This window comes from Rhodamnia argentea, chromosome 3, assembly GCF_020921035.1.
Source record: "Rhodamnia argentea isolate NSW1041297 chromosome 3, ASM2092103v1, whole genome shotgun sequence".
NCBI lineage: Eukaryota > Viridiplantae > Streptophyta > Magnoliopsida > Myrtales > Myrtaceae > Rhodamnia > Rhodamnia argentea.
In genome coordinates this window covers 8,383,752-8,399,735 of record NC_063152.1, presented here as the reverse complement: position 1 = coordinate 8,399,735, position 15,984 = coordinate 8,383,752, and the positions used below count along the sequence as shown (strand labels likewise).

The window sequence follows — 15,984 nt, the reverse complement described above, 5'->3', positions numbered from 1 at the left end:
ACATGGTTCTGGCCCGTGCGCCTCTGCCATAGTGAAGAGTTCTCAGATCAGAGACATCCTTTGTCGGAAGCCAATCGCCCCATGTATTCCCTTGAGATTACAACTTTGATGAAGATGAAACCATGTGCCCTTCTGCTGTAGGAGATGATCATCATAGCCAGTATGCACATACAGGGAAAAATCTTTGGAGGTAGGTGATCTTTGAAAGCTGCTTGATATGATCCATCGTGTACAAGGCCACCGAAGAGCCTCTAAATCCACCGAAACTATCTCTGTCTCTAGATATAAATGCGCAGTGTCCAATGCACTGAATTCAGTGGGGCCTCAACACGACATAATTATCACTAGTGATGTACCTTTAAAGCCCAAGTACGACAAGTTTATTAAACGCCTTACGCACCACAACATGCTTAGCACATTTAATATTTGATTCCAACATACACGTACGACCCATGGCGGAGAACTTCGTCCCCGCCGCCCCCCGCTGCAAACCACTGTGTGTTCATAGGACTCGTTTCGCCACTCAAAAGACTCGTTTCGCCGAGACGGTTCTAATTATATGTTCAAAAATACTTTTATTGTACAGAAAGTCACGAACTGATCTAAGAATAGTAGGTTCGTAAAACGAGTTTTTCACACTAATTCGACCACAAAAATTCGCTCGATCAGGAAATAGGAACAAGATGCTCTGATACCAATGACGGGAACCAATCCCTAATTCTATAAGTATGCATTGGGGAATTAACATGCTCAAGAAGTTTTGAATCACTGATCAAAAAGGTTTATTGTGATTACGAACATACTTTCTTATTTCATAGATTAAGTGTTCCCGATGTAAAGAAAGAGTCCACCGATTTGACGTTCATAGAGAGACGTCGTTGTTTTTCTTTTTTTTCTTCTTTGTCTTCACAATGAGAACGACACACGTAATTTCTTCTTGGAGAAAGATGATGTTCTTATTATGTTAGGCGATAAAAGAACGTGATTAGACATCACATTTAAAAACGATAGTTATCCATAACGAGTAATGGGATGTGTTAGCCCACATGGGCGGTCCGGTCCACCCACCCATAAACCCAACATCTTCAACGGAGACAGGCCTCGTAAACCCTTGGACTTCCTGCCCCTCATGGACAGCGTCCTGAGGCAGTGCACCTCGCCCCACGGCGAAGAAATTCCACGTCATCGGCTTCGAGTGCGAAGAGGCCAACTGCCCTAAGCTCGACCTCCGGCTACGGTTTGCGGTGGGGTGCCGTGTGGAGGATCTCCGGCTATGCACTGCCGCAGTTCTTGTATTGCCTAAGTCGGTTGGGACGCCTAGAAGTCAGAGAATGCTGTTTTTCGTTGGGTGCTACTATTAGGTGGCCTTGTCTCAAGGTCTTGTTGATAGAATTTGTGGAGGTGTGTGATGATACCTGGGAGGAAATTGTCAGGGGAAGTCCTGTTTCAGAGTCCCTCGAGTTGTACTTGTGCAGGGGCGTGAAGAACAATTTACTAGAGTCAGTCAACGATTGTGAATAAAGCGTTGGTACTCGTCCCCCGCGCGATCTCTAAGATGGAGAAACTTCGGGCCCCCACATTTTTTTGTCACTGCGGATACGAGGGTGTTGGTTTCATGATTATGAGTTCAGACTTGACGATATACCTTCTTTGGTGAAAGCCAAGTTAGATTCTGTTGCATGCAGTGACAAATAGCATGCTCTTCGACTTTTTCAAGGGACTCGATTAGAAGCTGGGCGGAGTTCCTGCAATCGCCATTAGCTCTATCAGCGGTTGGTATTTGCAGGTACGAGCTCGGTATTTTGTACGCTTTTATGAGGCGTACCCGTGTTGAATTGCGTCCGCGTGGTGCGAATCCACTCGAAAAGGATGATGTAGTGGAAGATGTGTTGGTTCACCACTTTGCAACAATCACCGTGTAAGCGCGAGTGGAATTTAGAGGAGAGATGATGATGAGTTCTTTGCAAAGGATGCGGAACTCATTGCGGAAGGTGGTAACATCAGAAACGTAAGAAGAGGTCGAAGACATTATGTGGCAACGGAAAAGAAGAACTGTGATAGAACACAAGTATGATGGAGGCCACAATTTATAGAGCCAACAATGCCGTCGTTATCCATTAATTTGAAACACTTTGAAACGTTTAACGACATTTAGGACGTCTCTTTTCCTCCGCTGATGTTTCTCCGTCAATTTCTATTCTGCGCCTAAGTGTTTTCGCCATTGTACTTTGCTTGCTTGCTTGATCAACACTTCACTCCACTTCATCGGAACGGCCAGGTGGACATGCTTTAATGAAAATACCAGCTAGTTAATCCACTGAAGATGGAAAGAAAATTGATTGCACCACTATAAATATGTTGACGAATAAAATACTGGTCAGTCTCAATGTATTTAGTACCCTCATAAAAATATAATCTTGAGTTATCTGAATAGCACTACGGTTCTCTCCAAAAGAGCATAGTAGCACCACAATGGGTACTTTCTAGATCCATCACTAAGCACCTCAACCAAAGGTACGAAGAAGTCGTCTAAGCAATTGCTCTGCTTTAACTAATGTAATATCGAATTATATATTATTTTTTCATATATTTTTTTAGTTTTTTATTACAAAGAAAAATCAGAAGTAAAAATATTGAATGATTTTTCTATGCTTCACAAACAAGTGAGTTATATGAAATGAAGTGCGGTGCTACCATACTAGAATTAAGTTGTCAAATGTCAAATATTGAGTGATCTTTCCCCTTTGGCGAACTCAAAAGGGGGAAGGCTCGACGGAGCCAGAACTCGCTGGCGACGTCCGAAGAAAAGCCTGAGCAGCGTCAATTGAGCCGGCTCAACGAACCCGCAGAGGCCACACTCATCAAGACTACTCATGGCCCGCCATACGGTTCGATGTCCCTCCTTAGAGAGCCTACCAATTCCACAAACGGTTCAGAACTGACCAGAAGCCGAACAACTTTCTTGAAGGCGTCAAATGTGCGTACTTTTTGGTTTTCCCTTGATGGGTGTTTGGTTGTTCGCATTCTGAGTAGTGGGGTGGCTTTTGGAGTGATGATTGCCTCTTCTTTTTGGGCTGTCGTTAGGTCACCGGATGGGACTTGCTTTCACAGTAGCTCAGAGGACGATACCCTTTGTGTGTTCAAGTTGTAAGTTTGTTTTGGGACAATGGTGGCGCTTGCTGATTTTTCCGGTCCTTTTTATGTTTGTTCATTCACGAGATGTTGCCCTGTTGGTGGTACTTTAATTGCTCTGTGTCATGATTAGACCAGACCACGGGGGTGATGATTGCGCAAATGCAACTTCTTCTGATGTTGATCAAGGTACAGGTCCTCAAGGCATTTTGTAGTCACGCAGAGTGTGTGTTTGTTTCTGTGTATTAAATAGGTTGAAAGATGTTAGCTTTAGGACTCTTTGAGACAATTTGCCAGTGATATCTATAACCAATCATTCGCAAATTGAGATAATGAGTGGTCTGTGTCTATGTGGTTGCAGATTCTTTTCCAGCGGATCTTGTTGTCACAGAAGGGGAATCGGTTTATGATTTCTTTTGGTATCCATATGTCTGCTACAGGTAGTCTCGTAAAATTTCACTCTTTTCTTTTTACCGTATCATGTTTTTTTTTTTTAGCTATAGTTATTTCTCCTCCGGTAATTAGCCACAGCTAGAATTGATTGTAGATTTTCATGTTTCAGACTCAGTTAGCTGTGTATTTGCTTCAATTTCTCGTGATCATCCGATTCATGCCAGGGATGCTACTACTGGACAGGTCAGAATTGTTAAGTTTAGTTTATTCAAGAACTCCAGGGAGACTTTATGGAGGCCATATAATTGTTTCGGGTACACTGAAGTTGTAGACCCCGAGCTTATAACACATCTTAGACATGCTTTATAGCAACTCTGTTGTCTGCATACCCTTCTCCTTTACAATCTTCTGAATGCAGCTTCGTTTTTAATTATCTTGAAAAGAAACAAGGAAATTTTATTGACTTGTGGACTTGACATTGCAGCTACGTTGCACATACAGGGCTTTTGATGCTGTGGATGAAATTACAGCTGCATTTTCAATTACAGTTAATCCTGCGGGGAACGAGTAAGGTTAACATTCCATTTTGAAGACTCTTAAACTCCCTCATGTCAACAGTCCACTCTAATTCGCCTCAAAATTTTCGTAGGAAATGGTACATTACTTTATCTTCTATTGTTGAAAGAAATCAGTATTTGGTGATGTATGTTATGCTCTGCTAACCGAATTTCGGAATGTCGGTGTTTGGTTGCTTAGTGGTTTTTGCGGTTATCATAAATGATTTACTTTTTCTCTTTACATAAGGTCTACTGCATTTTAAGTCTATAAAAGTTTCAACCTACATCCTTTGTTCATGTGTAGGAACTTTCTGGATATAACGAATCCATAAGAGTGTTTGATGTACATCGCCCTGGTAAAGATTTTGAGAAGCACTCAAACACTTCAAGGAAACAAAGAAGGTCAAACAGGTGCGTTGTTGTGCTTGTCCTGGATTAGCTATTTTTGTATGTTTGTCAAACAAGTTAAATAAAATAGGATTTAGAGGAACTGCAGTGGAGAAAAATTGAGTGTTTCAACTTCAAAGAATTACTTTGGATTGTAAGGCTGACTTTTTCTGTTTTATTTTGCAATGGGGCTGATATACGATGCATGCAAAGGAAAATAGCAGATCTCCTAAGTGCCTTGGATTTCCTTGTTAATTTTATAATGATTCAAGATAATATTGCGATCACAAGAGAAAAGGAAAGAATTGGGTATCTTACTCTCTATTGCTTTTGTGCGGGTATCATATCTGCCATTGCTTTCTCTCCAGCGGCCAGACTACTGCAATCTACAGAGAAGATAGCATGGAACTCTTATGCATTTTACATGGTCAACAAGGTGGGGTTACCCAGGTAAGTGCCAGATGATTGGATTTCCCTGATGTGATGGTTATTTCTCAAGAAATTATAGGGTGATAAGCTTGCAATTTCAGGTGTTATTCCGGAAAGATGGAAACTACTTGTATACTCGAGGACGAAAGGTATAATGCTCTAAACCTTCTCTTTTTTTTTTTCTTGGAAATATATATAATGACTCTCTACCATTCTCTCTCTCTCTCTCTCTCTCTCTCTCTCTCTCTCTCTCTCTCTCTCTCTCTCTCTCTCTTGTGCAATGGCGTGTGATGGGAGCATTTTATTTGGACATTTTCAGAGTTTTTGTTATCTATTAATCGGATAAAAGTTGGGACAATTACCTTGTGATGATGAGTGATTGCATTCGTTTGTTGCCTCTAGGATATGCAAATTTGTTTAAGATGCTACTAATAGTGATAATCATGGAAAGATATCCTATTTTCATGTCTTGAACTTGCTTGAATGTTTAAGGTGTCGTCTTTGGCATATGCAAAGTCTATCAGATTGGATATACCCAAATATCGAGCCGGAAGAACAACAAAGGACAAGATAAACATGGAAAACTTTTCTTTTAGGTGGAAGGGAATGGCTTTGGTTTGAATTGGGGGTGGGGATTGTGGCGAAAGAGGAAAAGGGAAGAGGGGGGTTCATTGAAAGGGGGGGATTGAGGGAGGGTGAGTTAGTGCATGATCCCGCCCTGTTCTTTCCGGACACGGTGACCTAACAAGTAACCAGGCACTCGCTAACATGGGATGTGTGTTAATTGGTGAAGCCGGACAAGATAGGGGAACATATCTAATCACTCTCCAAATAAATGCACAAACATTTTCATCTCAATTCTGTCTTTATCCCGTGATCAAACACAGTCTAAGTTCTCAATTTGTGCGAAAACCACTGTAGTGTTTTGCGATGGACTAAAATTTGAGGAATCATGGTAAACATTCTTTATGTATTATTTACTTTAGGCACGTCTGTATCGGACAAGGTCTCTTCTTAGATTTCTTGTAGGACCCTTTTATTATGTGCTGGGATGTTCGCAAGGTTGTTGATGTTGTCCACAATTGAGAATTGTTTTCTAATGATAGCAAAGCTCCTGTTTCCATCCAACTGAATAACATATTTTGAATGAAATTTTGGGTCATTAGATAAGAAAGTAGAATATTTCTGGCTAATATGCCTTTCGCAAGACTCAGTTTTTTCTCTCAAGTAATTGTTTTTGCTATCATTATTGTTTTCCCAATCATTGAAGTGACTTTCTTTTGTCCCCTCAATTGACTATATAGGTTGTGACGATCATCCGAAGATACCAACCGGCGCATATACTTTGATGTTGAACCTTTAGGTCGACATCTTGGTATAAGCGGTCGGGTATCATGCCAATTTTACATTTAGAATGAAATATATCGTAAAATTGTCCACTCTTTCTAACAGTCTATATGGTAAAATTGTCTACTCTTTGTAACAGTCTTTGCCTTCAGGATGGTCTAGTTCATACGTATGATCTTCAAACTGGCCGGTGGATTTCGGGCTTTCGGGATGCATCAGGTCCGATACTTCATAATTCGAGGGTGGGTTTCTTGTCCACTTATGCGTATCATGTTTAGTTGTATATGATTTGCTTGATTATGAACATTTCCTTGTCTTCCGCAATAATGCGTATACAGCAAATGGTTTCTCTTTTCACCCGTTTACGCCAATGGCTGCTTCTTCTTCAGGGCACCAAAGATTTTGAAGTTCCTGAGGAGGATGATGCAGTTTTTTATTTGAAGGGTATCATAAACGTCCACCACCTTGTGCTTTTCACTTCGCCTTATTGGATGACTTGGTGATTGTGCTTAAGTCAATCAAAATATTGGGCGCCCTAGAAGATCCTCCATTGGGTTTTTTCTTGTTCTTGTTCTTCATTTTTTGCCGAAGTCCCCATGGTGGGACTTCTAGGTCCCAATCTTTGGATTTTTCTGTAGGGAAAAACGAGTTACTTACCATCTTGAAGTTTTTGTTGCTAGATTTAACAGCCATTGTCTGTCCTATATAGACCTATCAAATAGGTGAGTCTCGTCGAGTTTAGGTAAGTCAAAAATGGATTTGACACAAGTTCTCTCTCTCTCTTTTCAATTTATGGGAAATGATTTCAACGATTCATACCCGCCCGGCTGGGACCCAATCGAAACAAACCCAATCTCAAAGCAAACAACTAACTTCAAATAAAAGCCCCAATACGACAAGTTTATTAAGCGTCTTAGACATTACGACATGCTTAACGCATTTAAGATATTACTTGTCACACACACGAACAAAAAATGTGCTTCGACGGTTATTACACGTACCAAAAAATGTATCTACAACATGTGGTATCGACCCGGGCAAGTGTCGACGTGTCTACAAATGTAATAAGGGTGTTGGAAGGTTCAATAAGCGACGACGTACTTATTATATGCGTTTAAACATGTCCCATTTGTTGATGACAAGGTATCGATTAAGCTTCAACCGAGCACGCTCATTTGGGCGCCGTGTAAACACATCACGTTGAAAATTCCCGGCTTGTTGGAGGCGGCGCGACTCTAGAGTATGTTCGGATGTAGAGAGGGGCGAGTGACGAGTATGGCGACTCCGATGGCGGGGTTGACAAGGAATAGAGAGTTACGGATGTAGGAATTTAGGAAATTTGTCATAGTGCTTGATGAATGAAATACATACAGAACGAGTTATACATAATTAGTATAGATTAATTAACACCCTTTTTTCACTAAGCTTAAATTTAGTTTTTGTCCTTCCAATTCATCTTTCACATTCGAGGCCATCTAATTTTCACTCTATTTGTTTTGTAATTTTTCTTGTTTAATGAAGCAAAGGAAAATTACTTGATTATCCTTCACCTTCGTCTTGCTACGTCGTCATGTAAAAAGACGGGAAAAAGTAAAATCCTTCGAATCAGCGGGAAAATCCGCGGAAACCCTAGGATTCCAATCCCATGGCGGAGACCTCCGTCCACGGCGGCGACAGGCCCACTCGCACCGAAGGAAACCGAGCTCCTCCTCCTCCTCCGTTGAGCCCTAGGGATCTCATTAGCGCCTTGCCGGACGCCGTGATCCACCACATCTTCTCATTTCTGCCGCTCGAGGACGTCGTCAAGACCAGCGTCCTCTCCAAGCGCTGGCAGTCCATTTGGACCAGCACCGCGCACCTCGTCTTCAATGGAGACCACAAGCCCCTTAAACTATCGGACCTGTCGTCCCTCGTCGACAGCGTCCTGCTCCAGAGCACCTCCCCGACGGTGAAGAGGTTCCACGTCATCGGCTTCGAGTGCGACGCGGCCAACTCCCCCAAGCTTGACTTCTGGCTCCGCTTCGCGGAGGCGCGCCGCGTGGAGGATCTCTGCCTGTGGCTGAGCGATTCGCTATTCTCGTACACACTGCCGCGGTTCGTGTGTTGCTTGAGTTGGTTGGTACGTCTGGAAGTCCGTTTCTGCTGTTTTTCGTCGGGTACTAGTATCAGGTGGCCTTGTCTTAAGGTCTTGTGTATAAAATACGCTGAGTTGAGTGATGATATTTTGGAAGGAATTCTCAGGGGAAGCCCTGTTTTAGAGTCCCTCGAGTTGGAGTATGGCGGGGGGTTGAAGAACATTAGAATAGATTCGACGAGTGTGAAAGAGTTGGTACTCTTCCGCCACGATATTGTAGAGTACTCGAACATGGAGAAACTCTGGGCTCCGCATTTGCTGTCGCTGCGGGTATCAGGGTATTGACCTAATAGTTCCATGCTTATACTTGAGGATGTATCATCTTTGGTTGAAGCCAAGTTATATTTTCTCGAGTCTCCTGTGAGGAGGATGCCCTGTGACGTTTTGAAGGGACTCTGTGAGAAGCTGCGCGGAGTTCCCACAATCGCCATCGGCTGTCCATGTTTGCAGGTACGAGCTCGGTATTTTTACCTTTATAAGACTTGCTCGTGTTGAATGCGGTCGGTGATTAGCACCGTTTTAGTGCTGTTTGTTGCCCCGGTTGAGCAACTACAGCTCTCCCTGGCATTCTAGTCTTCCATCAAGATGTATCATTGTGAACTCGTGGGAGACAGAGTCAGGGTATAAGGTATTTGGATGGACTTTAATTTTTGTTAGCCTTCATTCATCTTATAACAGGAAAGAAAGTATAGTCAAAATTTTCTATGTTGCTTGCTCAATGTTCTTAGATTCTGTCCCTTTGATAGATGGGAGGAGTGCCATCTCCATTGTCAAAATGTCAGAATTTGACACTACTTGCACCAGTTTATCGTTGGGAACTTCCTGGGATAGCACACCTGCTACGAAGTTCACTGTGCCTTGAAAAATTAGTCATACGCCTGGCTGGCTGCAGCAACGTGCTGGTTTGTTCCTTTGCTATGAAACTTTCATCTCGCTTCTTGTGCTGAATTTTCTTTTGCACAGATGTTTAAACAGTGAATTAAAGCTTTAGAAGCACATGAAGATGATCAACTTCAAACCCTTACTAGTTTTAGCAATTGAAAATTGCCTGTAACTTCGGTCAGTCTACATAACATCTGTGCAGCTAAAGTAACTGCAGTGTTTTACTGGAGGTTCTTTGGCTGCCATGTAGGTTTGGATCTTGAACTAATAGGGTAGCAATGAGCACCTAGAAAGAGAAGATATTTTATTGTGTGGACGACTTTAAGAGCTCAAATTGATCGAGACTCGATACAAAGTAAAACTAACTAGCATTTATGGTGGGCAAATGAAGGTTGTTTGTGTGATATTTTAGTGAGCCGTTGAATTTTTTCTTTTTTATCCTTGTGGACCCACACATCTAGTGCAAAATTTCTTACATGGGGTATTCATGTGCAGTTTGAGCTTCATGAATCCAAAGACCATTTTAACTTTGAGGAAGAAGATTTTTTGTGCTCAAGGAAGGGGAACTTTGAATGTTTGGCGAAACATCTCAAGAGAGTTGAGATAATCGGCTTTGGAGCTGATTGCTTTTGGTCGAAACATCTACTCGCAGTGATTAAGTTTCTTCTTGAAGAAGCACTTGTTCTGGAGAAGTTGATTATCAAGGCTGAATTGCCCGCGCATTATGGACTAAGAGACTATGAAGCCGTTGTTCTTTGGGAACTACTTGGCGAACGCCAAAATGTGCTCAGCTATCGAAGAGGTTCCCAAAATGCTGAAGTCATCTTCAATCATTCTTTCAAAGAGGCGTCCTTTTTTTCAAAGCTGTTTTGGTGGCAGGACTCATAGAAACCTGGGAAGTGAAATTCATGGCCGAGAGCTCTGCCCACAGCATAATCCAAGGCAAATTCTTGTGGCGAGCCACCGAATCTTGCAAAACGAAGCAAACCTTCTCCTTCGAAACGAAATCGAGCACGAACCTGACAATTTTGTCTCCACAATTTCAACAACGCCTTTGCGCGAAGCCATAATCAGCCACATCTATCCTTCTCGCAGCATTGAAGACATTGTTAAGACCTGCGTCCTCTCAAAGCGATGGCGATCCATCTGGACTATTTGCCACCGACCTCCTTTTTTGTCTATAACTTTGTGCGCTAAGATGCTTACACTGGCAAGATGATCCATTCGAGCCTTTTCCGCCTTGGTAGAGACGGTTCTGGCCCGTGGGCCTCTGCCACAGTGAATAGGTTTAGGATCAGAGACATCCTCTATGGGAAGCCAATCGCCCCAAAGATTTTCTTCTAAACTTTGATGAAGATGAATAATGGTGTCCGCCATCGTTCATTCAACCATGTGCCCTTTTGTAGGATATGATCATCATAGCCTCTGTAGGAGAGTTGGCCGAGTGGTGCAAGAGGTAGCATTGGAACTGCTATGTAAGATATGATCATCATAGCCTCTGTAGGAGAGTTGACCGAGTGGTGCAAGGGGTAGCATTGAAACTGCTACGTAGTCTTTTGTTTATCGAGGGTTTGAATATCTCTCTTTCCGTACCTTAAACTAATTTACCAATGTTACTAATCACAATGTATAAATGACAACGCATACCCCGATTTCAAAAGTTCAAACTTTCTTTGATATAGATTTAATATTCTTAATTTCATTTCTGTGGTACATCAAATACTGAAATGAGCAGACAATGGATGAAATCTCCCTAGTGATTACGATACATTAATGGGAAAAAGAATCCCATGAAAATCCTCTTATCTTAGGTTAATCTCGACAAGAAGCAGACTTACATCAAGATAACCCTTTTTTGAAACACTTTGGTTGTGCTCCTGAATTGAAACCAAAATAATGACTCAGAGCACATGGAGCCATCTCCTTATTGGCAAGAAAAAAGATGGTGGACTAATTGGTATTTCGATTGGTTAATGAAAGAGCCCAATGCAAAAAAAAACAAAAAAGAGTCATGTTGGGTCTTTGAAACAATTCGAATAATTCTGATAATAATTAGTTTGATCTGTTTTACCACAAAGGACTACAGTTCGAGTCCATATAGCCCTAATATAACTAATATTATAGTTTATTATAACTAATAGAATAGTTTAGTTAACTAGTATATTAAAATTAGAATAAAATAGTATTTTTATATAAAATATAAAAAAAAATCGATTTCCATATCGAATATTTTTTGAATAGTCAAATTTTTAATTCGAAGAAATAAACAACACTATTTTTTTTTTTTCAATTCCTTTTGTTCATTAGAAAAAATTCACCCGAAGGTAGATGAAAGCGAGAAAATTTTATTTGTTTTGTATAAGAGCACTATGTATTCATAACTACTCTATCTATATAAAAAAAAATCAAAGTAAGGTTAATGTAAATATGATTCCAATTGATAAATATTTAAACAAGACATGCACAATAACGACCCCATTTTTCCACCAACTTAAGTTATGAGTGGATTAGTACTTATTGGACTCAAGTACGTAGTAAAAACGATATTTTTTAGGATACACTATGGTATAATTTGGACCCCATAGAGTTAAAAAATATGTGAAATTGGAACCCGACGGAGCGAAAATGACACCTCACCCCTCTCTTCTTTCATGGACGACACCTCCCTCCCCATGTGGCATAGGAACCTTCAAGCCACCATCTCCTCTTCCTCTTCTTCGTTTTCATTTCGTGACAACCCCACCGAACTCTCTTCCTCTCTCAATTTCACTCATCCGACAGCTCTAGGATATCAAGCAAACCAACAAAAGTAGCATGCAAAGAACATTGGCAACATGCAAGCCGAAACCCACGATCCGAGAGTTAAACGAATTAGAAATCTGCTCGCTCGGACTCCTACGCGAGAGGCCCACCACGAGACCGAACCACCGTGCCGCTGCTAGCTCATCCTTCCATCCACATGAACACAAGCAAATCACGGAACTACTGCAGGAATATCACCAGACTGCTGCTTTGTGCTCCTCCTTCTTCCACATGATGAAAATAAACGGTCAATGGAAAATATTTTTATTTATATCTAAGTATTTGCATAAACGATGAAAATAATTTATGTTCATTAGTTTTTGTAAACGATAAAAGTGATCATTTTGAGAAAAATATTTTTAAAATCATTTATTTTTCACGAAATAAATGGAACCTTAATTTCGAGTTTAGTTTATTATCATTTATTCCCATTTTATTTTAGCGCCCTTTAACGAACTCAAAAGAGGGAGGTTCAACGAAGCCAAAACTCAAGAAAAGTGTCATAGCTCGTGCTCGATGCTCTTCAACACCTGTGTAGCATAAGAGTGCGAGAAAACCTTATCTTTTGAGCTAGATAGTTGTGGAGTCCGAGCTAATCACACATCTTAGAAATGGTTCATAGTAACTCAGTCATCTGCATATCCCTTAGCATTTTCAATTGCAATTCTGGGGGGAACAAGTAAGGTTAACATTCTATTTTAAAACTCTTAATTTCCTTGGGTTAAAGGTCCATTCTATTTCCCCTTGAAATTTTCTTTTGAATTCGTACATTACTTTTTACCTTCTATTGTTGAAAGAAATCAGCATTTGGTGATTTTGATTATACTCCACCACCAGAATTTCAGAATGTCCGTGGTTGGTTGCTCAGTTGTTTTTGCTGTTATCATAAACGATTTAGTATGTTGGAGCTATTCTCTTTACGTAGGGTTCATAGCATTTCAAGTCTAATAAAATTTCAACTTGCATCCCCGGTTCACGTGTGAGATCTTTGCTGTCACGACCCGAACCCTACGAACCGTCGACATCCCACCTGGCCTCGCTTGCGTACGGTTCTCCAGGATCCTCGGGCCAACAAAATGAAATTTCGCATGCAGAAGCAACAACAACCCCCGTACAGAAAACCAACAAAACTACGATAACTTGGGATGGTAAAAACATACATATGTATATATATACATAGTTGTTACAAACCAACAAACTTAAGGCTTCAGGGGCCACTGTACAAGCCCGTGACCACCTATAACAAAAGACACGTGGTCGAAACCCGCTACACAACTAAAATACAATACTCCACAAAAACCGAGGGGCCGACTATCCTAAGCCTCATCCTACTGCGGTGGCTGCTCCGCATCGGAAGGCTTCACAACGTCCCCATCCTCTTCGGGCGCCACGACCTCCGGGCTAAGCTCCACGTCATCGGGACCAGCATCCGGGTGAACCACTACACCGTCCGGAGGGGAAGTACTAGTAGGGTCCCACTCCCCAACACCGTCATAGGGGATGTCAAAGCCTGTCAATGGTCCCACTAGCAAATCCCCGTGGCGGTACGTCCACCCCACGTACGTATGAGTCTTCCAAAAAGGCTCTCCGGTATCCACCAATATCATAGTCACGTGCCTATAATACACCTTGTCCTCTCCTATTGGGTACTCCGTCACCACGGTTTCCATGTCCCGAGGGATCCCGAACCTTTGAGGCGGGGTCATTCATGGCTGAGGCAAAAGGTCCGAAAAACAACGAACCCACGACGGGGTGAGATAAAATCTCAATAGGAAAATCTCTAACCCTATATCAAGTCGTTAGTGCCTCCAGACACAACTTAGGTGAATAACAAATTCCAACAACTCTTTCTTTCTTACCCAAAAATTCCACAATTAAATTCCAGAAGATTCCATTCTTTCTCCGAAAATTCCCACACCTTCTCAAATATTCTACGTTACTCCCGTTTCGGCGTTCCACGCCTCAGCCCGACAATAAAATATTCCACGTGCTCCGGGGCCCGTTTTTAACACATCCGGCCATAATATAAATATCCACATTACTCCGAAAATTTCTATGTTACTCCGAAAATATTCCACGTTACTCCAAAATATTCCACGCTACTCTAGAAATATTCCACGCTACTCCACAATATTCCACATTACTCCACCGCCATCACATAAATTCATAACATTGAGCCTCGGACCTTTATGGAACACGGTTCTATATATATAGCAGGGTCTCGGACACAAAGGAATACGACCCATAAATCTCGGTCTCGGACACATAGGAACACGACCGAATTAAGTCTCGGACAATTAGTCGAACATGACTCACTTTGGTCTCGGACGACTTAATTGAACACGGCTTTCATACTTTCTCGGTCTCGGACAATCGGACGAATACGGCTCACTTTGGCCTCGGACGACTTGATTGAATACGATCCTCACATTTTCTCGGTCTCGGACAATCGGACAAATACGGCTCACTTTGGCCTCGGACAACCCGATTGAATACGACCCTCACATTTTCTTAGAATCGTTCGGGATCACGTAATTCACTCACGTTAGAGAATTAATAATTCGGGATCATCCGATCAATTCACACTAATCCAAGAATCAATCCGGACTACCCGATCAATTTATGCTACCATAATATCCAATCCAGGCCATGCGACCATATTATGCTAACGTAACAATTTATAACTCACGTGCCATTAAAATTATATTAACGTGGAAATTTATCACAGCCGAACAATAATAATTTTCTAACATATAATTAATTTACGACTATAGTACTAAACTATAGTAATCATGCCACATTTAATTGGTACCATGGCATAACAACTTTATATCACATAAAAGTAACCCTAGTTAATATATTAACTAACCATGGTTCAAAAATTAACTAGAGTCAAATACTAACCTAACCATGATTAATAAATAGCATAAAGTAACCATAGTTAAACTTTGACCAACAATTATCTTCTTGACTTTACTATTCATGCAAGAACAAGCTTTCTCTCTCCTCCAAATCTGCAATTTTCGGCCAGCACAATTCCACCCTCAAATTCACCAATTTCTTCATCAAAAATTCACAATTTCATGGTCTTTTAGCACCCTAGTTATCTAATTTAGGTTTAGAAACAATCCTACCTCAAAAACTCGCAAAACGTCCGTTGAACGGTTGAGGAAAAGATCGAACCAAGTGGCGGTTCCGACGATCCTTGCACGGCCGGGGACTCGTCGACGATCTAGCAACTTCAAGTGGTCCAAAGCGACTCCGGGGAGAGCTCAAAGAATTTTCGGCAATGGAGGGTGAGAGAGAGGGTGTTCGGCCAAGTGAGGGAGAGGGAGAGAGAGTGAGGTAGAGAGAAAGTGAGCTAGAGAGAGAGTGGGTTCTTGGATAATGAAGAAGAAGAGGGCCAATATAATAATTAATATAGGTTAATAATAATTCATTATGCCCACAAAGTCAAGAGGGAAAGATAATTTTCTCCCCACATTGACTAGTCAATCTCGGCCAAAAGGGAAAATGGCCAAAATACCCTTTGTTCCAAGTGGAAAATGGGGTATTTTTCGAGGGAAAATGGGTCCTTTCCCATATCCAGATCAAATATACTTTTCCCGAACCTCTTTGGGGCGAACCGCGAAAGAATTTCACACAGGATGAGGAAACGTCCAAAATTTTATTTATTGAAACCCCCGAAGGTCCGACGTCAAATTCTGAAGCTCGATTCGCGATCAATCTCGATCAATAGAATTTTCAGCGTATCTCAAACTAACGGGCGGCTTTTAGGAGTTACGCGTATCGACCCGTGATTAAAATCACGTTTAAGAATTACTCGAGCCCCGACGACCTTGGTTGTCATTCAATTGCGAGGGTCAATCACTAGTCCCGATGGACACGATCGTTAGAAAATAATTCGGGGACGTTCGGAAC

At 41.6% G+C, this 15,984-nt stretch overlaps 3 pseudogenes; all 3 read left to right on the top strand.

Moving 5' to 3' along the window:
* LOC125314374 overlaps positions 1–15,984 on the top strand; it is a 413,124-nt pseudogene that overhangs the window by 275,049 nt on the left and 122,091 nt on the right.
* On the top strand, positions 123–6,748 carry LOC115733555 (annotated as a pseudogene).
* On the top strand, positions 7,891–10,149 carry LOC125314039 (annotated as a pseudogene).